The sequence below is a fragment of the Hirundo rustica genome, chromosome 9 (genome assembly GCF_015227805.2).
Source record: "Hirundo rustica isolate bHirRus1 chromosome 9, bHirRus1.pri.v3, whole genome shotgun sequence".
NCBI lineage: Eukaryota > Metazoa > Chordata > Aves > Passeriformes > Hirundinidae > Hirundo > Hirundo rustica.
In genome coordinates this window covers 18392477-18416862 of record NC_053458.1, presented here as the reverse complement: position 1 = coordinate 18416862, position 24386 = coordinate 18392477, and the positions used below count along the sequence as shown (strand labels likewise).

The window sequence follows — 24386 nt, the reverse complement described above, 5'->3', positions numbered from 1 at the left end:
TTGCAGGACCGATGGTTGATGAGCTCTGAGCACTTTGATACAGACTTGGCAGCAGAAGGAAATGTGGAAAAGCTGGTGGTAGTCATTCAGATTTGCCTGAAGGAGGTAATTGAAAACAAATTGCTGCTAAAAGCCATAGCCATGGTTAATTGTGGTGAAGCACTGTGGGCCACTCACCTGCAGGAAAAGACTGCTAGAGGACAAATGGGGGCCAAAATTGTTTCTGCCCTGGTGGGGAAAGAGGGTCTCAGCCAGATAATTTTGTTTGTAGGGTTATTCTGTAGCTTCTAGATTCTGATGTGAAAATCCAAGCCTGCAGAGCAATGTTTTAATGGCTGGAATTAATGCAGCTAGTGATGGCAGGAGCAGCTGTGGCTTGCCTTGGTGGCAGGGGGATGGCCAGGCTGTGTGGCATCCCTTCTGCCACAGGCAGGTCCGAGCTGACCCCCACAGGAGAGGCACAGACAGCTGCCACGGCCCCTCTCAGCAGGATGGAGTCTGCAACATGCACAGAGCCACCACGCTACAGCCTGCTCCAACTGTGAGTTTTACCTTTCATTTGGAACATTGCTGCCATGAATTGCTTTATTTGTTACAAATTCAAACTTTGTGATGTTTGCTGTTCCTGGTGCTTCTTGGATGTCTGGACTCAGGTAGAACCCAATGCCTGTGTGAATTGATGGAGTGTTTTGCAGTGGGTCCTCTGGACACAGGGGCAGGGGAAGCCAGGAGGTGGGGTGCATGGATCTGCTGCCTGGGTGTGACAGGATGGGGTCTGCCCTTGCTGGGCAGTGGCTCCCCAGGACAAAACCTCTTTGTCTTTCAGAGAAGCTCTTTTCAAAATGCTATTGCAAGGGATTCAGGAGATAAAAACAATGATGAAAAGGATGATCCAATTCTTACGAAATTGCATTTTTTCTAGATACCTTGATTCAGAGTTCCTGCAGCGTAAAAACAAAAAAAATCTGCATCTTCATGTATCTGGTGACAAATTCTATACCAGCCTCCTTCAGGACAGATCCTTGCTCTGGGCTCTTGCATTTTTGCTTTGTGCTCAGGGAAGTAAGTATAGGAACACACTACAGCATGTGCTGCTCTGTTTGCTCCCTGTGCCAAGGTACAAGTGGGGGAAAGACAGGACAGCATGAAAAATGGGAACCAAAGCTTCTAAAAGCAGTCTACATGCAGGGCAACCCTGCTGAGTTTGTGGTGTTACATGAGCATTGGCTGAAACTGCTCTGAGCATTGGGCCACCCCAGCTGGAGCCTCAATTGCAAAAAGGACATTGAAGCATACATATGTAGCACAAGTATTAGGATATGGATACCTGCATCTACTCTGAGATAAGGGAAGATCCATCACCTGGCTCTCTTTGGAAGAGAGAGATCTATCATCCTTTGAGAGTTCAATGTACCCTTATATAGAAAACCAAAACATGCTGATTTGACTTATTATTCTTATTATTATTGACAGCTTTTGGGAAGTTTGGTATTTTAGCCATTTCTCTTCTTTTACAACAAAATACCCAAGTGCTGTCCATGCAGAAAAGCCTGTCCCCAGGCAGTGAGACTGGTGTGACAGTGTTAGGGACATGCAGTCATGCTCCCATCTGTGGGAGGCTTGCCTGCACAAGAGCTGCAGGCTGCCAGGCTTTCCCCAGTGGAATGGCAGTTCTGCTGCACAGGGCACACGAGCAATTGCTCTTGTTTATAACATGTCGGATCATGGCTTGCTCTTCCTCTTGGTGCTGTTGTTGAAAAATGCTGTCAGGATGAAAATACAGGAGGCTGACTGAGAAATCAGTGAGTACGCTACCTGGGTGCTCCAAATTTAGATGTCATGATTGGTAATGGATATAAAATAGGTGGCTCTTTATTCAAGCCAAAAGATACCCCATTGATAAGATGCAATTTGAACATGCCTGTTTTAAGAATACAGCTGTGTATTCTTAAGAATAGAGTCAGGTGTGCACCTGTACGTGCAGGCACACGTGAACGGAATAACTGCAGTGTTCCAGCACTGCCCGGAGTTAGATGCTGCGGTAAGCTGGCAGTGTGAAATGTACTATCAGCTCCCCAGGGTCAAGCACAGTACCTTTACAACAGCGCGGAAGTGTGAGCGGTGCTGGGTGAGCATGTTTTTCCCCACATAAATATGCAGGTGGTAAACTTCATTTCACAATCCCCTTATTTTCCTTTATTTCCTTTTATTTCTCTTTAAGCTGAAGGGAAACAAGGGGGGAAAAATGGGTCTCCTATGGAAGGAGAAGTTCTTGGCAGGACAACAGCTCTATGCACGCTGCTAAAGGTTAATGGATACTAGGAGCTGCTGAGCATAAGGTGTGTGCAGTGGGTGGAAGGGGCTCTCAGAGGCCCAGGCAGGGTCACCTGGGGCTAGGACATTTGGGAGCTCAGGAAGCTTCAGTTGTCAGGGTGGTGGGTTATTGTCACGAACAGATACAACCTAACCCCCAGAAGAACAACCGATAACCACGCTCAAGGCCAATGCCACGCCGCTCATGCCAGGGTGCGGTGCTGAGTGTCGGCACTGCTCCGCCGTAGTACGGCTCTGCCTGGAGGCACGAGGGGTGCCCGGGGACACCCCTGCTCCGTGCTGGGGAGGGGGATCGGTGTGGGCAGGGAATGCCCCCTGGGAGCAGTGCAGAGCTCCTGGGGCAGCGGCTCCTCCCTGCCCGGCCCGAAGGATGGCGTTCCCTGGGCTCTCGAGCCTGGCTTTTCTCTTGCAAATGCGTAAAGCACGGTGCGGTGTAAAATGGTTTCCATGTAAGGAAACTGAGGAAGCCAGGAAATTATTTTCTATGGTAAATATTTATACTTATATTATTTATGCTAATACACTCTTAAAAGTTTGGTGATTTTTTTTTTTCCCCCGAGAAATGTGGTATTACCTTTAAAATACGAGAGCAGGAACTCACTGGAAATCGTAAGAGAGAGAAGTCTTGGTTAAGGAAACTGCAGCTAAGGACCTCTCTCTTTAGGAACTTCCAGTCTTTCTACTCGTGGATTCCAAATAGCTACTCTAAAGCTCTGGAAGACGGAGTATGATTTCCAGAGAATATATCCATACAATTATTTAAGCCTGATATTCACAAGACAAAAGCTTCTGTTGCATTAAATGAATCACTGCCGTTCTCTGGGTTGACTTTCTGCTCAGTGAAAAGCTGGGGACACCAGATTGCCACATGGGTGAAGGAAGGTAGTGGGACTTGGTCTGAGGAGGCACAATCCAGTACTGTAACCCATGCAGCACCCTCCCTGCCCAGTGCTGTTCTTCCAGGCAGGATTCAAGCCTTCGATACCTCAGTTTTCCTGCCCAGTTACATGAAATGAGATCAGGAAAAAATCTGTTTACTACAGCATGTTCTAGTTTTCAGATCCAAACAGATTGCTGTACATTGGGTGTGAAACTCCCTAATGTTTCAGAAATTATACCAGAACCTTTCTGACTGACAGCTCTGAGCAAAGCACTTTCTGAGGTTATGTAAATGCCTAAAAAGAAATCTAACCCCAAATCTTAATTGTGTAGCAGATTTGAGGCCTGTGAATTCTAGGCGCTGCCAGATTTTAAAGCCCTACTGCTACCTTACATAAATACTCAGAAATACTTACAGTAAGTGTCCTAAAAAGATCTTTGGTTGCCCAAGTGAGCTAGAAGAAGGCATTGCAGGGCTGCCCCATCTCTCCTGGTCACAAGGGACATGCAGATGTGCCAGGGCTGCTCCAGCAAGAGTCGGGAACCTGCCCTCCTTCACGTCCTGCTAAAACTGCACATATCAGGGATCACATCCTAGGCAGAGGAAGGAAGGTATTTTCATTTATGATGCCCAGTAAACAGGGCAAAGAGGCCTTTCTTTCTGTGTCTGTTCTCCAGCGTGACGCAGAAACAATTTGAAGACATGTTTATAAATTCCACCCGGATGTTGCAGCCCTTGCTATGAATCTCAAAAGTGTATTCGAGATTTATTAGTATTGGACTGCTTCTGACACAAGGGATGTGGGGGACAAAGAGCAGCAGCTTCTGTGCTATGAGGAAGCACAGAAAAACCTGTCAGTACATTTGTAATTTCATGCTTCTAAGTGTTGTTATCCAAATGCCATTGTACTTGCAACTATTCTGCGTGCATTAAATCTGAGGTGCAGAACCCTATCTCATATTAAAAACATGATAGTAGCGCCATAGTCTCTCTAATGTTTCTGTGAGAACTCTTTTTAACTCTTATTGCCTTGTCCTTTGTGTGACTTAAGGCAGAAAACCAAGAGTTGACTGCGTTTTAAAAATGTTCAGAAAGATGTACTTAAGTTAATAGATGTCTTTATTTTCAGGAGTTGAATAGGTATGTAAAAACAAAAGAATTGAATAATAGCAAAGTTGATGTGACAGAGCTCATTAAATAAAGGTTGTGGTTAATTTTGTAGAATTGTTCATGAGTAACTGGCAAAATGTTTTCCATATGCAGCAACTTCTAGAATGAGCTGACTCATTATTTCATTTAAGGAGTGCTGCCTTGAGTTGTGATCCGATGCCTATTAAAATTTGCAATTGATTTATTTTTTTTGGAGGGCTTGAACCAGGGTTGTAGAGGACCTGATTTTTAAAACAAAATACCTGTTTCCTTACTTCTTTGCTGCTTATCCCAGGCTAGGTAAGAAATCAGCACTAAATTACACTTTACCCATTTCTCCTCTCCTGAAGGGAGGAGAGGGACAGAACACCTGAGCAAAAGGAAAAAAGAGGAGGAACAGGGCAGAAAGGAATGACTGGAAAGAGCAGACAAAGAGAAGAAATGGGGGAAAAAGCAGAAAGGAAAGAGAATCAAAAGGAGAGAAGGGAATGAAAAGTGGGAGCACACGGGGGCTCATGTGCCCCATGGCTGCCCTGATGAGCTGCTGCTGGTCACAGGCACTGTCTGATGTTCATCCACGTTCAGCTGGCCTGAGGTCTACAAGGAACATGAGTAAGCACCAGTTCCCAGCTAAATCTCAGCAGGTTTACTGTTTACCAAACTGTGACAAAAGGTGAAGTAATATCCTATCTGGCCACACACTGGGTTGTAGGTCTTTATTTTATTTTGTTTTGTTTTATTTTATTTTATTTTTTTCTAAGGTGAGAGCTAGCTGATGTTTCTTGCTACTGTCAAAAAGAAAAAAGAAAATCAGTGATTGTGATTTAGGGGAGCTAAATATTTAAAATGAAATATACATTCATATAAAGTGATTTCATATAAAGATTCCCTGAAATCAATGAATCCTTATCAAAGTCCAAGGATTATTTTGTAAGGTGTTTATACACTCTCTGCTCTCATTGTACCCTCTTACAATTACAGATGGGGATAATGAAAACACGTGTTCCACGCAATTATTGCTGCTGCCTTATAAAAAGCCAAAGCCCAATAAACTTCAATATGGAGTAAGCTAATAGCGTCCTTGTGAAAGAGCAACCTGAGGAGTTTTGCCCTTCTACCGATAGTAAAAGCAGACCTGCCAATGAGATTCAGCCTTCATAAAAAGCTAGGTTAAGATAAGATTTGAAAGAGTTTGGCTTGGCATTTCCAACCTGTTGAGAATGAATTCTGGACTTGGGTTGGCAAGAGTAAGGGCATATCTTCTGTAAATCTTTATTTTGTGCTTTGTAAAGACCAGTACACTTGTCCTCTGGTAATCAGAAACATTGCCTACACAATGAGTAGAGATCTGATAAATGCTCTGATCACAATTTGTGCTTTGCTTTCCTCATCATCAATGCAATTTTAAATTCATATTTAAGGGGAATTCCACGTGTTCCTCAATGAGCAGGAACAACCCATCGGGTCTGAGCAGACAGAGATAGTGTCCTAGACACAGTGCTTTGTACAAGCCAAAGGATGAAAAGAATATTCCGGGAAAGCCATAAAGAGAGGTGATGCAGTAACTGTTTCTGGGATGTTAAAAGCACTCTTGTGCTTCCAAGTTGCTGCGTGAGCCTGACTGCAGTGTTTGCTCGGGGTGACTCTGTGAGTGGCACTTTCACAAGTGTCAGCAATGCAGAGTAGTCCCAAGCAGGTCCTGAAACTTTAACGTGATGAGGCTAGAAGGTAGTTTGGTGCAGTGATAATGATTTATTTAATGCAACTAATGTATGTAAAGATGCATCTGAGACAGTGTGGGGTCTGCCAAGAGCACTTTCTTGGACACCACGGTGATCAATCCAGGCTGGAGGCTGAAGGCTTAAGTACAGATCTGTGGGATGAAGCTACTAATTTTTAGTGGGTTTGAGCTGTTCTTAAATAAACTTTCATTAGTTAGGGTGGCACCACTAAGTCTACTTCCTACTGAGCAGTAGGAAGAGAGAAAGAGCATCTACAACAGTAATAGTTTAACACAAATTGATTTAATGTCTGGAATAATAGGAAGTTTACAGAGCTTAGATGAGGGATGAAGGAGGTGGGCAGAAAGAGGTGGAAACAGAGAGGAAGAAAGCCCAGCTGGCTGCAGACAAAGGAGAAATGTGTCTTCTCTGTTTTCTTCTGTCAGCTGAAGCACACTATGTTGCACACAGGAGCAGGGAATGCTTGTGGCACACCTATGAAGCCATTCTTGACTTTGTCACCTGGTTAGTGACAGGTGAACAGTCCCTGGGTGAAGAGGGTGTGCTGCCTTTTACACCCTTTCAATGTCTCACTCCACAACTGGGACCCACCACAGGGTCCTTCAGGCTGTGGCTTACTGAATGGTCTACTAAGGGGCTTAATTATGGTCTCAAATTCCCAAAGGTTTTTCTGGTCTGCCTGAAATATTTATGCCCACAACAATTCAGACCTGTTTATGTCTCCTTTTTTGCCTGCTGGGTAAAGAGTAGTTTGGTTTTTACAATGTGCCTGTATACAGGGTTTTAGTAGCCTGGATTGCTTTTATATGTTTATAATGAAAGTAACAGCCCCTTAAAAATTGGATTATTGATCATGGGAAGACAGTAGATATTTTTAATCTTAGAAGCAAGACTACAAATAAATCAAATTATATGAAGTATTTTATTTAAAAGCATTTGATTTTATTAAAACGGCTATATCTGGTTTTTGCATAAATGCGATAATTCTGTTTCTTCATTTGAGGGTTCAGAGGAAACCATGGTAGGAGTTAGTCCTTCTTACTCAGTAAAGTGCACTGATGTCAATAAGTCAAAATTAGACTCTTCCCAAATTGCAAAACAACATTGAAAGATTCAAAAGTAAGTACTTGGATGGCTGTAAAATTCCCATTTCAGCTGATAAATTATCCACAGGAGTTTTGATCTTTTTGCACAGATGCACATGATGCACTGAAAATGTAGGATACATTCACCTATACATACACCCATACATACAGATGATGTGTAGTTGTGCATGCGTGCAAGAGTGTGTATGTGTATATTTCTAAACCTAAATACCTACATACATATTGCACTGTCATGAGGCACCAGAGGCTGCTTCTGGCTCTGCAATCTGTGCCACTTCTGTCCTGCCCCACCGGTGCCTGTAGCAGTCTCTCTGACTGTCCTGCTTGGAATGCAGCTCTTCTCGCCCTAGTGATGATGAACTGCAGCACAAACACCCTCCCTGTCCTTGTCGTGACCAGGTGTCTGAATTTGGGGGCTTTGTTTGCATGTTCCAGATGTTTGCTCTGCCAGATTTGACCACAGGAATGTGAGGCCAGTGGGCTGAGCCTCCTGGAGAGGAGAAGAGCAGCATGTAGCCTGCTGGAGTTTGCACCTTCCATCGTTTCCAAGGGTGAGGCAGAAAACTGGTTTCTCCCTGGGACAAGTAAACCAAAGAGGAGCTGTGCAGTCTAGGAGGTGGGACTGCGTGAATTTCAAGTTTTCTAGCCAGCTTTCTTCAAGCTGCCTGAGGAGTTGGCAGGATCTGTCTGTTAAATCTCATACCTTCAAAAGACAGGAACAAAATCACCGTTGTAACGTTTTGGCAAAGCAAAAGGTTTTTGTTTGCTGGCAAGGGTTTGACTCGCATGCAGCCATGCTGCCCTCTTAGGATGTCAAAGAAAGAGGCTTTGCAAGTCAAATGCTGCCTGCCTCACCAGCCTGTCTCACCCCAGTGATGAAATGCTCCAGCACCAGAAGTCACCTTCTGTGTTCAGCTGAGCTCAACTGGAATTGTGCTCTCTGGCTGTGCTGTTGAGTGGCTCTGAAAATGTTACGGGTGCAGAGCTGTGCTGCTGTATTTCAAGTCATCATAAAAACTCACTGGATAAATTGAAAAGGTGTGGCTTTTCATTGTAGGGAGTTTGGACTGCATAAGCGACTCCATCATTGTGCTAAGGCAGCAGATGCAGTCAGTGTTTGGAGGAAATGCTTCATGACCTGATGATGCTTTCCAAGAGATTCAATGAGGAATAAAAGTTGCTGGGGGCTCCTTGTGTAAGAATAACACAGGTGGGACAGGCAAGGGAAGCAAAAGGATCAAACAGTGGGAGAGAATGAACAGAAAGGCGCAATGCAGGCAGAAAACCCCTTTCCCATGCTTCAGGCTTACTCTTGTGCTCAAAGCTGTGGGATAAAAAGCAATAGCTTTTTTTAGCTATATGCGGGCGCTGGTGCTCTGGGTGTGAGCCGTGACCTGTGTAGGGCCCAGGGTAGAGGGCCAGGATGCTCCCCAGGGACTAGACCCTGAGGAAGGGCAGCTGAGAGCCTTGGCAAAAGCCAAGCTGGTCTTGCATAAATTCTCTGGTGGTTCAGGCTGGCCAAGCTAAGCCTGTCCCTTACCTTGGCTTTGTGTGGTCAGAGCTGCTCCTGGCTGCCCCTGTACAGAGCACTTGTCGGGGCAGGGAGGGTGTGCAGCCATGGAACCTACCACTGTCAGGGCTGGCCATCATGCTCCACTGAGGTGACGCACTGAGGAGCCCCTTGGGCAGCAGGAGGACACAGCCCCTGCTCCCTGCTGGCCTGCTCCATACAGAGGGCTGTGGCTGCTCCCCAGAAGGAGGAGAGAGAGATCAGAGAGGGGAACATTGGACTGGGAGAAGGGAGCAGGTGATAAACCAGCTCCCCGAGGCAGAGGCTGAGGTTGATATGCTGCTGTGGTGAGCTGCATTAGCTGACAGGACTTGCCCCATGCCAAGGGTAGGTCATCTTTCCCTTGACTCAAGAGGATGTTGGGGGGGTGTTTTCTAGGCCCAGAAACCAGTTACTGCTGCATTGGGTCTTTACATGGTCAGTTGTGGCGTGGTCTGCTGCCCTGTGATCTGCAATTTCTATTTTATTATTTACGTGAACTCAGGTTTTTGCTGTCTTGGGGGAATTTCACCAAGTAAGTGCTGGGCAAACTTACCTTTATTCAAATCATAAGCACAAGCACCTTTGACACAATTTTTCACTGTATTACTTTTTATAGGTCCTTTTTAAGAAGTTAATAAAGCTGGCAGCACAACTCCATTGACTCTCAGCAGAACACTTCTCTCATTCCTGAGGACCCTTTCAAAACCAGTTATATTAGCACAATTCATTAGCATCCTGCTTTTCTCTTTACCATTGCCAGGCAATGTGCTTTCTTTTGTAGTACCTAAAGCTTGTGAGATAACTCAGTTTGGCTCCCAGTGGGGGAGGAGGTATCTGTAATTTGTGTTTTGTGTCTTGGGTCTCTTGAAAGGACTAGAAATCCCAAATGCAGTAACTTGTGGGTTTTCTGTCTTAGAGAATTAGGAAGTCTTTGCATTACTGAGCAGGCAAACAGTGAGCAGTGCTTGATCAATAAGAGGCATTGCCAGAGGTCTGCTGTAGTCTACCACAGCTGACAGTAAGTGTTGCTATAGGCTATGGAACTAGGAATATAAAATGTCGAATGACAGTAATAATTCATGCATCCTGGGACATATAAAACCAACAGCATGTCAATAGCTGTGGCATGCTCTGCAAAAAATATGCAGGATTTAGACGTTGCAGGAGTCTGTTTCATTTTAAACCACACTTTCCTTGGTGAAATATACTTTCCCTGTTTGTTAAAAGCATTTATTTTCAGTTTCATGTTGCTACTTCTCTATTAACATTCTACAAGCCACACAGCTCAAAAGGGTCCCTGAGATTCAAAAAGCAAAATATATGCATTTACTGAAGAAAAACACATAAAATATTTATAAAACAGAGGGTGCAATACTATTTGAGATTCATGGACCATTTCACCATTCATAACAGCAAATATGGTTCTCACGTTGGCTTCACCTGGAATCAGACTTTACTAGAGTACTTTACCCAGGAGGAACCTGCCTTAAAATTAAACTTATTACAATCATTAGTTTTACATGGAAAATCGTTGTATTTACATGGAAAGCAGAATGTCTTGTGAAATAAGTAAGAACTTCTCCAATATTCATCTTCTTTAAAAATACTTCAGGATAATTAATATTGCTTGACTTTTATGAAAAAATACAAAGAGGGTGAATTACTGCATCTGGGAGGGCACAGCAGGCGTAAGAATGAAGACTGTGTGTATCTGATGCTTGTTCTCCCCCTGTGCCCCTATTACTTGGGAACCTAAAAGTGATGGGTGCTGTTTTACTGGCTAAGGCTCCCACAAAAAATCTTCAGATGAATGAGAGAAGGGTAAAAATATATTTGAGCAGCCCTGCTCTTATGCTTTCAGTTATTACCTCAGCTGTGGGTTGTCAGGCCTCAATTTCTCTAAATCTGTGTGAAAGTAGAAGGGCAAGACAGAAAAGCTGCATGTCACCCACGGTTACATGAATATAGGGCTTAAAAGAATGTAAAATAATAACTGAAAAAAGAGAGAAGGAAAAGCATCACAAAGAAACCCACTACAAATTATTTAAATCTCCCCCTGTGAGAGGCTGAGGATACAAACACATACCAGTTGTCTGCTCTTCCATGTGACAGCAATCCCCCTGCTTCAGACTTGCACAGTTCCTGGCTCTCAGTTGTCTACTTGAGAACCTTTTTTTTTTAATGTTATATATTTAAAAAAAAAAAAAATCTTAAATACAATTTCTGTTATTTGAAGACCATAAAGTGATTTTGGTGCAGTGGACTGCACCTATATAGACAGGCACTAATAGATATTTTGGCACATCTTGCTGAAGCTTGCATGAGACAGAGATGATGATTAAAATAAATAAAAAGCAAAATTAATCCCGCCAACTGTCTGAGACCTAAGGAAAGGGATGTCTTTGTTCTGACGAGAACATCTTGGCTCGTTCTGCTCCTTTGGCTTGGTTTGGGGAGGATGTATTTTACCGCCCTCCCATGATACTTGGCAAATATAAAGCTGTCACATTGGATCCCGCTTCTCTTTATATTAAAAGAATGTCTATGGTGTTTATGTTATGGGGAAAAAGCGCTATTTCTACTTATTGTATTTTCATTGTCTCTTTTCTTATGACTGTACTGTTTGCCAGCAGCCGAGGGGCCACTTTGATGCTCGCTTTGATGCCATGGTTTATTGTGTTGCACAGTTGAGCCTATGGTTTTCCTTTTAAATCAAAGCTGGCATACTGGGTGAAAGAAAACCAAAGCAAAAATAAAGCTTTTCTATAATTACGGTTATCTCATGAAGTCTGCATTTGTTACAGCTACTGGGCTGTTGGAAATCGGTGTTTGTAAATACCTATATATTCTGATTTGTTTTCAGCCTCGGAGATGTTTTTGTCTGTCTGTGTTCCCCACCCCTGGCAACTCATGCGAGCACCCTTGCCTACCTGCACGCTGAGCTGCACCGCCTCGGGAAGATACCAGCCTGTTACCCAGCTTATCTGCATGGTACAACTTCCCCTTGTTCCCTCCTCACTCTGAGGGATTAGCATCCAAAGAAAACCAAATTAGTCTTGTATCAGTTCACCCAGGAAAGCAAGTAGCCAAACCGACCAGAACAGTCCTGCTGGCAGAACTGAGTGCAGAAGGAGGCTGGCAGGGTGCGTTCTTTGTGTGCCCCACCGCGCTGCTCTTAGAGGTCCGTGGTGACACCGTGGGTCCTGCTATGGGGAACCAGACTCTCCTGTGCCCACAGGAAGCCTCACTTGCTGCCTCCATGCTCCATGTGGCAGTGCCAGTGAGGATGTGTATAATACCCACTTGGATGTATCTCTTGCTTTTCTCCATATGTCTTGTGGCCGCCTGTGAACTGATGAAACCATTCTGTTTCCATTTTGCTGATGGAAGAGGAGAGGCTTTGAGAGGCTGAGTGATTTGTCCAGGATTATGCAGCAAATCAATGGGAGAAAAGGGGATCGGGCCATTCCACACAGGAGTGCCTTTAACTGTCCCATGGGCTTTCTAGGGAAAGGCATGCAGGTCCCCAAAGAGGCAGCTTCCAGGAGTGTTCCTCCATTATTTCTGTCAGATTATTGCTGTGAACACTGGAGAAATGCAAAATGTATTATTCATTTCTCCTACTCCTAAAATCAATACCTATCAAAATACAAATACAATTTAAATCAAAGGGCACTTATTGAGTGCAGATCCTACTAATTAGTTATGATTTCTCGACAATTTCTTAAATTATTTATCCAAGGGATGGGTGGAAGGCACTTTATGTGTCCCAGAGTGAATATTATAAACCTCTTGTCATGATGCAGAAAATGTGAAATGTAGTGCAATGCAGTCTGATTTGTAACCTTGATGAACTAATGTAATATCAATAGACATCAATCTGTGCAAAAAAAAAAATCTGTCTCATCATAACATCTAACAAGATATGGCAAAAGTCAATAACCTTGTGAAATGGACACGTGTCAGTGAAGGTTACAGACTGCTAGGAATCAATTAAAAATATAATACCCACTTGCAATGGAAATTACTACACCATCACCAAAAAGGAGGTTTACATCATGCATGGACATTTGTCACACGGGCAACTCCCTTCAGGCTGGCTGTTGGCTCTGTAAGCAATTTCACTGTAATATAAGACTTTTTTTTTTTTTTTTTTTTTTTTTTTTTTTTCCTTATGCTGGTATTGCTTAGTTTAGCCCCATAATCAACATGCAAAAAATATTTATGCCATATACAGTTAAATATATTTTTTAAAACTGTACAGAAAAGAGCCAATAGTTTTGAAGATTTTTGTGTACAAATTACATAGTGGCTCTCCTGTAAAATGAAAGATTTACAGTCAATAATGTAGATCAATGTTCTTCAATTTTTAATCATAAGGAATTTTCTCATACAGCTTCTTTGGATCTTAATTTTCAAACTTATACTCCCATCCATGGAACAGACCTTAAGGTTCCATCACATCGACCAAGAGTCAGCTGAAAATTCTTGGTCCCATCATATAGATGTGATACCCACTCACCAAGTGCTTTCAAATCAGTGATTTTAAAGAAGAACATGAAATATTATGTTTTTTCCTCAATTTTTGAAACTGATTGATAAAATATTCACTTTTTATGCATTTTACTTTGTCCTTGTCATCTAATAATAGTTTCAAGACAAGTGTAACTTTGAGGCCAAAATGAAATATCCAAACAGGGAATGAGTTCCTATGGCTTCAAAGACAGCGGTATGTGAGGGACTGAAGTTAAACTGCTACAGAGCTTAAACTTTTAGCTTGGTGCTTTCTTCTGTAGCCTTAATGGTGATCAGCTCCCAGGAAAGCCATCAGGAGCCTGAGCAAATAGCTGTAGTGGTCCAAAGTGCCTGTGTGGTTCAGCCGCTGCAGGCAGCCTGCGATCGCACGGCAGTTCGGCAGTACTTAAGTGCAATTGTGCAACTGGGGATGCGAGGCAGAGCTGTAATTCAGAATTTCAAGGTATTTTAAAGCACAAGTCAGAATTCTAATGGGATTTCAACCTTCCTTATTAGTTGCACAGTAAGTGTCTTTCACCCAGTGTTCTGCCAATTCCTTCCTGGTGGTCTGCAAAAGACACGGTTTGAAAGTTGGAGCATTGAGGTGAATGCTGGATGCGTGGAAATGGATCTTGAACTGATAGGAGGAATAAGGGATTCTGGAAAAGCACTGCAATAAGATAATGTGGGATAATAAGGATAGTAGCAAAAAGTTTTAAAAAACATACCACGAGTAAATTGGATATATATAGGATAAATTCAGCTTCAGTTTGTCAGCTATCCTGCTTTTATTTCTGTTGGTTTTAATTAGTGAAAGTTTGGCAGGTATGAAAACAAAGTTCAATCTCAGAACTCCTAGCTGCATCAGGTGAAAACAGGCAATACTACATTTAATGCTTGTCATTTTCTCATTCCATTTAAATGGGAATAAGCTATCTGGAAGGAATATCAAACATTGCAGATACTGTTGAGTGATACATTCTTCTCCTTTTCATTCTTTTCTTCTGTCTAATGTCTTTCATAGGTGCTTAAAAACCATGTGATTGTATACATGATTGTTTATTAGTGACTGCAAAGGTTACTGAAATTAATACCATGGACTAATTTTATTTTAAATGCAGGGTAGAAGCACATCTGTTTCAAACAGTTTTGTGAAATGCCTTTTCTGAGTTCAAATCACATACAGTAATTGACCACTTAAGGGAGGTCCTACACACACAACTACTTATTCACAACAGTACTAACAAATGCATATATAAAATGCCACTAGCATTTTGGTGTTCTGAAATAAGTTCATCCTCTCTATTGCCCTGGAAAATTCAGCCCTCTGTTATTGTGTAGAGGGTACTAAAGAAAAGCATGAGTTCTTTCTCACAGAGGATGTGTTATCTACTGTATAGCTGTACTCAATAGATATTTTGTATTTTGCTTGGGTCTCCCTTTGAGAGAAGCATAATTTTTTTTATTATTATTTTTTGGGGTTGTAACTAATGTTCTTTTCTAGCCATGAATTGTTATAATTATATAAGATTATGAATATAATTGAGGTAATAAAACCAAAGCAAACAGGCTAGATTATATCTCTGGATTGTATTCATAGGCTAGAAGTGTGTGGTTTTGCTGTATATCACATTGATTTCAGTAGGGCATAGTTTGCAGCTGCTCACACAAGGAAGACACCAGCTGAGGGGCTGTAGCTTACCTACCAGCCTATATCAAATAGCTCACTTAGCCTTTTTCCACAGATGTCCTTTCCAAAGATAAAGGTGTATACAGCCTGCAGGTATCTACAGAGGACAAACTGAAAGTAAACAAATAGAAATGTGTTCATTTGACAAATTCCTACTGTAAAAATTACTTTGCCTTAATCTGTGGAAGGATCAAAGAAAAACTTTGCAGAACATCTTTTCCATCTTGGAGCTGGGATGGCAGAGGATTGCAGCGGTGCTGCCTGGCCTCTGCTGAGGTGCAATCTGTCCTGCACCTGTCCTGTGAAGTAGGAAAGTGCTGTTATATTTAATTTTCAAAGAGACAGCTAAGATATGGACAGAAACCATGGGACTTGTCTGTACACCTAAGGGGACTCTGCAAAAGGTGAGGGATTGAAGAAAGCTGTGTGGAGGCCACGGTTAATAACCTACACCATTAGACCATCCTCATAAAATCTCTTGCCAAGTCTGTTGCCACTGAAATCTAAAATCAAACATTAGCAGCCAAGAACATCATGCTAATTAATTGCCTCAGGAGGACACAATTTCCAAGATCTAATGAAAGATGGAATCCAGCTCCCATATGTCCCATTTGATAGCCCAAGAAAACATGCACACGTTTTTCAAAGAAACAGTGACAAATGTCCAAGTACTTGTCTCTCAGCTGAATAAAACTAATCACCAGGCCCAGGGATAGAAATGGCTGCTCATCAGCACCCAGCCTGAAAAGCCAGCCCAAGATATGTCGCTGACAAACCATTTTCATTCAGAATGTGGAAGGCAGCTTCAGAAGGTGACAGCTGAGCACCAGAGAGCCTCTGTTCTGCCCACAGAACAGCATTAGTCCTGCCTTGCATGCAGCTACCCTGTCACAGTGCTGGTTTATTTAAAAAAAAAAAAAAATCATTAGGAACAAAAAAAAGTTATCATGTCACATTCTTGACAAAATATTGGGGAGAAGACAGAGGTGTAGTCACAGACATGTGCCAGGGCTGCCTGGCAGCGCTATGGGCTTGTCCTTGCTTGAACTTGACATTCCTGTAGATGGGATGTTTGTGCCAGGATGACAGTGGTGCACAGCCCCAGGGTGACAGTGAGGGCTGGAGAGCCTCAGCCCTCCCGGGGGAGGCAGCCTGTCAGGCTGTGGAAGCAGAGCCCCACTGTGAATGGAATGTCCCATCTCCGTGTGGCTCTAAGGCATATGGAATTGTTCAGCCGGCTTAAAGACATAATGTTTCTTTTAAATATTTATTGTTTGAAGGATTCTTACATGCATGAGAAGGTCTGTACTATGTAAAGAGCGCATGCTGTTGTGGCTGTGCTCACGGCCTGCCATGTTTCAGGGAGATGCAGGTGTCATCTCCATGCATGGGAAGCTCCTGCTTCCGCTTTGCTTTGCTGGTCTGAGGTGTTTCACAGTTCCCAGGTGTGTTTGAATAGAGTTGAACCATCAGCTTGTTGCATGTGGCAGACCTGGCCATGAGGCATGAACTTCTTTTGCTTGCCACAGCAACAGCCTCAGCCTGACTCCCGTGCTCAGAGGACGGTAGGGAACATCTTGGTGCCCAGTGCAAAGAGGGAAGGAAGTTAATAGAGCAGGACTGTGACAGGCCTTGGTGTCTAATCCAGGAATTCTGGGTGACCCCTTATCCACACAAACATCATTAGTATTTGCTAAGTGGTCAATTCTTGGAAACATACAAAATTTTCGCTTTCCTTTTTCACCTTTCACATATGATTCGTGTGAAACTTCTAATCTAAAAAGAGTATCTTGACACCCTGTTTAGTAAAAATGGGCATGAAGAAAGCAGGTACAAATTGTACAGCAGATTTTCACTCTAAATATTGAAGAAAATATATTTTATTCGGTCTATCCTGAGGAGATTAAAGAGGGGGGGGAAAAAAAGAAGAAAAAAAAGGAGGTTAAGGTAAGTAATTGTAGCACACCATTTATTGTGTATTTCCTCAAGATTGCTCCAGTTCTACAGAATAATGGCATTTCTGAACTTCAATAACTTCCTCCACAGAAAGGCACAGCATTTTGACAGGACTCAGTAAATCATTTAAAATCATAAGGACCATTATGCAGACTGTGTGATAAAGTTAGAGACAGGGCATTTTTCTGCAATTGGTCTTCAATTTCACTGTAGATTTTAGGTGACATAAAGCTCAAAAGGAGCTCCTAGTGCTACTCTCCCAGAGATGAGATCAACACTTATGAGTACATGTTTTGGTGACACAGCTCAGAAAATTGAAGGGATTATTATTACGGAAGGACCAAGGTGATAAGTACTGCATTATATATGAATAACTGTCAGTCAGACAAGCCAAGAAAGGTCATAATCCATTATATTAATGTCATAAATGTTATCATAAACTGACATCAGGATGGTAAACTGGGATTCTTGCACTTTTTAAAGTGCTGCTGTTTTTAAATGACAGTGTCCGGGAAAGAAATGTTGATATTAATTTTTCTCTCAAAATAAAAGACTTTCAAGATTTTCAGCAAAACAGAAGTAGTATTTTAAATATTTGTCTGGGTGTTTTGTTTTTTTTTTTTTTAAAGAAACAGACTGAATTGTCACAACAGTATCCAAGATACCAGGAACAGATGAGAGAGGAGAGACACAGTAATTTCTGAATATTTACTCTCCCCCTTTGCTTTATTTGAACTGTATCTTTCACACTTCACTCAGACACCCTCTGGAGGCCACTCCAGCTGAGGATAAGAGAAGCAGGAAGGCAGAGGTGGAAGTTCCTGGCCTGGCTGCTGACCACCCCAAGTCAGAACTGCACCCTTCCGTAATTCACTCCCTTGACATTAATATTTTTCCCAATATCAAATATGAACCGGGGTGATACTCAGCAATGTATGACAGTGGAAGAAGAAAGCAGAAATAATATTTTATGTCTGTTGTGTTGCTGAGCATTTTGATGTCCACAGAGAGCAGGCGGCCCAATGGATGTTAGCAGTGCATGGCTCCTCTGAAATTACCCCGGGTTTCCAGAGGAGGATCACCAGGGATTCAAATGTGACTTTCTCCTTTCCAGCACCACAGAGTGCTCCATCCATTGCTGACCATTTTGAACCAGTTACGAGCCAGCAGGAAATTACTGTCACTTATGTAAATCTGTTCCCAAAACAGGCTCCCAGGTGAGAGTAAGGGAGGTGAACCCTGAGCCCATGCAAAACCAAAGGCTTGTGTCCACACTCACTGATATTTCAAATTCTACAAACAAACGGTATAATGCTGAAATGTGGGCGCACCTACTAACATCAAATGGGGGTGAAACAACTATCCAGTTAGCACTGGACCACTCATTTCCAGCTTTGGGGGGAATGGTATGGTAAACTCCAGAAATGCAAGAGGAATTTAAGGTGAGTTTTAACATCCACACCGAAGCCAAAAGAGAAAAGCAGGGTAAGTACCTCTGGAAAGTGCCATGCTATATTTACTGACCACATCAGATCAGAGTTATGGTTTTATGTCAGAGCTTAGAACTGAACATGTCCAGCAGACTCCTGCTGATGTATGGTTGCGATAACACTGACGTGGGCAGGAGACAGCTGCCAGTGAGTCACTGCAGCACTTCCTGCAGGAGCTGGCTGTCTACAGTAGGCATCCCATTGCACTGCTGATCGAGTGTGGCTTGCAAAAATCACCCATCTAGTCTAGCTTGTACAATCTAGAAATCAGCCATGTTTGTACCATGCAGGTAAAATGTTCAGGGTGAAACCAATGTGGGCTAACTTGAATTGTATAAATAACTGCAAATCATTACTTCAAATGAGACCATAATGTCTGGAACCACAGGCAGGAAAATACATTTACAGACTATCAAATTATCTTGGGATAATAGTGTAATACTTCTCATGGCTGTACTTCGTGTTCTTGTAGCTGAGCAAAGAATACTACAGCTGGAAAAGGCTCAGAATTTCAAAGAGAAGAGATTTCATAAGTAGAGTGCTTCCACAAAAGAGACTGTGTTTTTTGTGTTATTTCAGGGGAACATTTTAAAAAAAAAAAAAAAAGCAAACAAAAAAAGATATTTTTTATGACTTGGAACTACACAGAATAACATCTAATGATAAACAAAACCTTTAGACAATTTGTCTATTTTGTAATATAACCTGCAAAGTGCTTCCTTGTTCGTATGGGGTTACTTATCTCTGTGATTGCAACAAAATGCTTTTGATCAAATGTGTTTTCAGAACTGGCACAACCAAATCAAGTAGCTAAGCTGTTCTAGCAGTTTGCATGCACAAGTGCTGTTTGAGTATAGAATTTTTTGAGCACATTTTTAGAGAAAACAGAGTGCCCTTTGAAATCTTGGAACTAAAGCACTATAAATGCCCTAATGCTGTTTATGATGTCTGTAGAAGTATATGACACTCAAAGTGCTCTTAGGATACTCCAAAGTATATCAAAGAGCATTAACTTCAGCACAGCTGGGAATGTCCCCAGATTCACTTATGCATGCATGTTTCTTATATCCTCTACATTAACTATAGCTACATACAAGGCCACACTTAATATAGCCTTGCTCCTTGAGAATAATCCACAGAGTAAGAGTAAACCTATTAGGTAAGGTTTAGCATCTACATTTTTCTGCTCACATCTGCTTGCCTGACATATATAATCTGCCTGGATGTCACAGTTTACATCCTATTTTCATTGGATGATAATGAAACTTATTATAATGATCATCTCCTCCTCTGTCTCTCCAAGAAATATTTCTGCTTGCCAGCTCCCCCTTACCAGGACTCTCTGGTGTGACCCTTAGCCAGGTCCTTTATTAAAAGAGAGTGCATGGAAGGCTTGAAGGTAAATTTACAGTTTATCATTGTGCAAAATGCTTGCAGAAAGTGTTACTTACAAGACAGTGAGGAAATAAAAAATGATATAGCAATTTCCTAACCTGGATTTTCTGTATTTCCTTTTCTCTCACAAAGGTCTGGCATATCACTATTTTAGCAGCAATAAGTCAGTAGTTGCTTTCCGAAGACTTACGTTTCTGCTGAAGTCTTATGAAACTGAACTGTAGGCACCTCAGTAATTTTAGAACAGCTTAGTCTGAGAGGTAAATTAAAATTAGGGAAAATTAGACCATTTCTAATGAGATGGTTATTACACTGAATAATGATGATTATTGCTTCTGCTTAATAAAACTGTCAGACAGTGCAAAATATATATTAAGGGAAATTACATTATATTATATTTCTATCAACTCAGAAATTCAGTGTGTAGCTTTCCCAAAAACCACGGAAATAATGAAATGTTAGATGGGGCTTCCTTTTCCAAATAGGATCAAACATGGAGTTTTCAGAAACAGCCCTTCAAAGCCCTGATTTAAAGCCCATGAAATCTAATGTGAAGATTTCTGCTGACTTCTGTGCCATGTAGCTCAGGACTTCACTAAAATCAGCAGTGCTGTCCCAGCTAAATACCACACCACCACACGGTGAATGCACACTGAGCTCAATGCTTGCTGGCACACCTGCTTTTCTGTTCTGATTTACCTGGCAAACTGGGAGATGGACTCCATAGGGTGAGACACACTGTTATTCCCAAGGTGAAAACAAAGAGGAATATTACCTGTTTTCCATCTATTATCTATCTAAAAATTAAATCCTGCTGTAGAAATCTTGGCGCTGGAGCCCCTGACACTTAGAGGTGAGGCACCTTCCCGGAGGCCTGTCCAGAGACATGAATGACCAGGAAATTCAAGTGTTCAGCATTTTTTTGTTTAAAAGCAGGCACAATATCTTGCCTTCAGCAAGAGCTTCTGTCCTGAGGAATGAGAGGTGGGGTGGCTCTCTCTCTGCTGGGAGTCTATATGACAGCAAATTGTCAAATGGGCAAAAAGAAGGGATGTGGGAAGTGAAGAGTGCATTCCCACTACCATCCCTTCTCTGTGTAGGGTTCAGTCTAAAATAATATGTTTTTGTGGAATAATTTTATAAAATAAGCCACATTTTTCTTATAAAAAGGTGTTTATTGCAGCTGTAGTAGCAGTAAATTTTACAGATTCTGAGAGATTAAATAAGCAGCAAAAACTGCATGACTCAATACATGCCTATGCCAACTGATCCAGTGAACCAGGGCACAGAGGTCTCCGAGTCTTTCTGTGGTGCATGTTAAACCTGGAGAAACAGAGATTTACCATATAATTTTCATTTTTTTGAGAGCACTATTCCTCATACAAAGAACAATTTATTATCTTAAATGAGGATGATAACATGATTAATAAGTCACAGCACGTGTGTTTCTCAGGTTTTCATCATGCTTTGAAACGTTTACTAATCAACAAGATTTCTCCTTTTATAAAGCCCATTTTGTAGAGTTCCATAAAACAGGTTCAACTGTCACAATTTCATTAGCATTATATTGTTGCCATGGTAATGTGGTACCAATTCAATTGATGGGCTTTTCATCCTGGGCTTATACAACTCAAAAATACATCTATATGTGAACAGCAAACAGACCTTACCACTGCAGTACGAGCACAAAATATCACATGCTAATTTGGCTAGGAATGCAGCATTACTGGCAGCAGACCCAGAAATCATCAGAGACATGGCAGAAGTTACTAAGAACCATACATGGCAAAGTCACACTTCAAAATTAGGAAAGTTACTCACATTGTTTGCTGCAGTATTTGAATGTGTTATTGCAAAAGCACTTGGCTCTACGGTGATCATTGCCTGAAATCATCTTAGAAGGTCACAGTGCAACTGGGAATATTGGAGGAAATAAAAGCAGTAACACTAAAGAATAAAATGTAAGCTGAAGGTGTGTTGGATCTTCTCCTGTTCGCATGTTCTGTAGCATATTCTCGGCTAATTGCTGCCAAATGCAACACCTTGTTTCTCTGGCCTGTAAAATCAGGATAATGACCCCTCTGCCCCTGGGCAGAGTACCTGGTGTACACCAAATAGTGAGTGATGGCTGGCACTGCTAAACGCTGTCATTAAGTAAAGTAGAAACACTTCTAACAGCTCCAGGAAAATGCACTGCACAGATCTACAATTTGAGAAATGTCACTGGCAGGATCTGGACTCACCCAGGGGAAGGCAGAAGAGATGACAGACTGAGCAGGTAACAGTACATATGAACTTATGGAGGAAGGATACATCATTAAAAAATCATGACAGTTTGTAGTTTCTAAAAAATAGATATTGTAGGCTACGGGAGAAGTATCCGCAGCTATCTGAGCAAGGAATACAATATAAGCAGTGCTACAATATAAGCCAACAGCGGGGTGGCTTGTCTATAATATGTTAAAACACTTTCTTGTGTATTTGCACCGTTTTTTATGATTGTTTCCTATTTAGATAGGAAAAATCTTTTACCATCCTGACACACAATGTTCAGTCTATCATTTCTTAGCTTAATCATGTTGTGTCCTTTGCAGCAGCAAAGGTAGTTACAGACGGATAGTATTCCGTATAAACAAAGATGTGTTCCACTTTACATAATGAGTTTTGTCTGATTTACAAAAACAGTATCTTCTCCAGTTGAGTGAGGGAAGAGAGACTTTAACTTGCAGATTAAAAAAAAAAAACACTCAGATAAGAGGCTTCTCCTCCATTAGGAACCTATTTTCACACACAAAAAGATAACTGTTGTTACCACTATTATCTATTTATTTACTTTTACCATGATATAACCACAGGGCCCAACTGAGATCGGGACCTACTTGGCTAGGCACAGCAAAATCACACAAAGTGCTGCAGTCTCTCCTTCAGGCAATTTATAAGCCTCAAGAGAGGCCAGAGAGGAAAGAAAGAGAGGACGAGGCACAGCTTAAGTAACTAATTCTCTAGGTCAGAGAAAAACAGTGGCAGAAACAGCACAGGTCTCAAGTCCCTGTACCCTCCATTGGGATGCCTGTCCTGGCAGGGGAAGGATATATTTGGAGATACTCCACCAGATCCTGAGGATTCATGCTCTAACTCTACACAGAGCCATGCTTTACCCCTAGTTGCAATGGCTGCTGCTGATGGGGGCAGCCCGAGGCAAACCTGGAGTCAGGTGTGAAGCCCACCCCTATTACCTATTAAATCACCCTCAGGCTGGCCCCGGGGCAAGCCTGTAAATCCTCTCAGGGACAAAGGCTCAGGAATGCCCCGTGGTGTTTTGAGCGTGTTCAAGGGCACCAGGGTCAGGGTACCTGCCAGAGAAATATTAATGGGCTTCAACACCACAACTGAAGCGAGAGGGAACAGGTTTTCTTCCTTTGGAGAAGGGACTTCCGCATCCAAGGCTGGACAGATGGAGGGAGGGGGGAAAAGAGAGGAGATTTTGGTCACAAGAGTGAGAAGTCAGTTTACACCAGAATTTTAAAGCTTCGATCAGGAAGCAATATGATGTCTTAGATTAGGAAAGCATTGGCTTGGAGTTTTTCTTGCTTTCTCCTCTCTCTGTCTCTCAGAAATCCATATAAAGTAAACCCGTTAGACTCAGTGAAGAGACATTCATCCTCCGGTTGGTAAATACTTCCTTGTGTTGTGCCTGCTGACTTTACTGTCTTCGCAGCCTTTTAAAATGCTTCCAGAAAATCTCATTTGATTTTAACTTTAATTTTTTTTTTATTAAGAAATCCAAAGAGAGTTTATAATAATCCCAAGTTAACTTTTTAATAAAAACTGCAAATAATAGGCTAGCATAGATTTGATCTCATATACATATCTGATAAAAATTCTGATCTGTAGTAAAATTTGTTAGCCGGGAGTCTGTTGTCATCATATTAATGAATATAAAAGCTGGCAGCTTCGAAATAGCAATATTACAGTAAGCCTACTTTTTTTTTTTTTTTTTTTTTTTTAATAATGGTTTTGCGTTGTGCATTCAGTATTGATGAAGATTAAGATTTAGCATGCTGAAGTAATATCCATTATGATGGGATTGTCCATAGTGAATTGAGTAGGACATTTGCTTAATTAAAAGTATTTATCTTAGATGATTTAAGAAGTATGTCCTACTACTGAACTGATGATGTAAATTAGTTTCTTATAATCAGTTCACCACTGATAACTCCTTATACTAAATAGAAGAAGAAAAAGGTAAGAGAAGAGTCAGAGGAAAATAATAGATGCCACCGCCTGAGAATTTCAAAGAACTTTAGAAATTATTAATTAACTCTATGCCATGAGCAGGAAATACACATAATCATACCCCTAACGCAGAGACCTAATAGAGCCCTAAAAGGCTGAACTTCAAGCAGAAAGTTTGGAGATGAAAACATCAACACATACCCAGATTCCCGCTCTTACCCGCAGTATCCGTGCCTCAGAGGCACTGGCGTTTGGGGGGCAGAGTTTGGGTAAGAGGTGGCCCGGAGCCCGCGGCGGGTGAAGCCCTGTGGCACGGTGTGAGATGTCCTGCAGGGGCTCAG

At 41.9% G+C, this 24386-nt stretch overlaps 1 long non-coding RNA gene across 1 annotated transcript in view; it reads left to right on the top strand.

Annotated features, from left to right (window-relative positions):
- The window catches only part of LOC120756622 (uncharacterized), a 40827-nt gene that overhangs the window by 13244 nt on the left and 3197 nt on the right, over positions 1–24386 (top strand). The gene's annotated exons all lie outside the window — the stretch shown is intronic.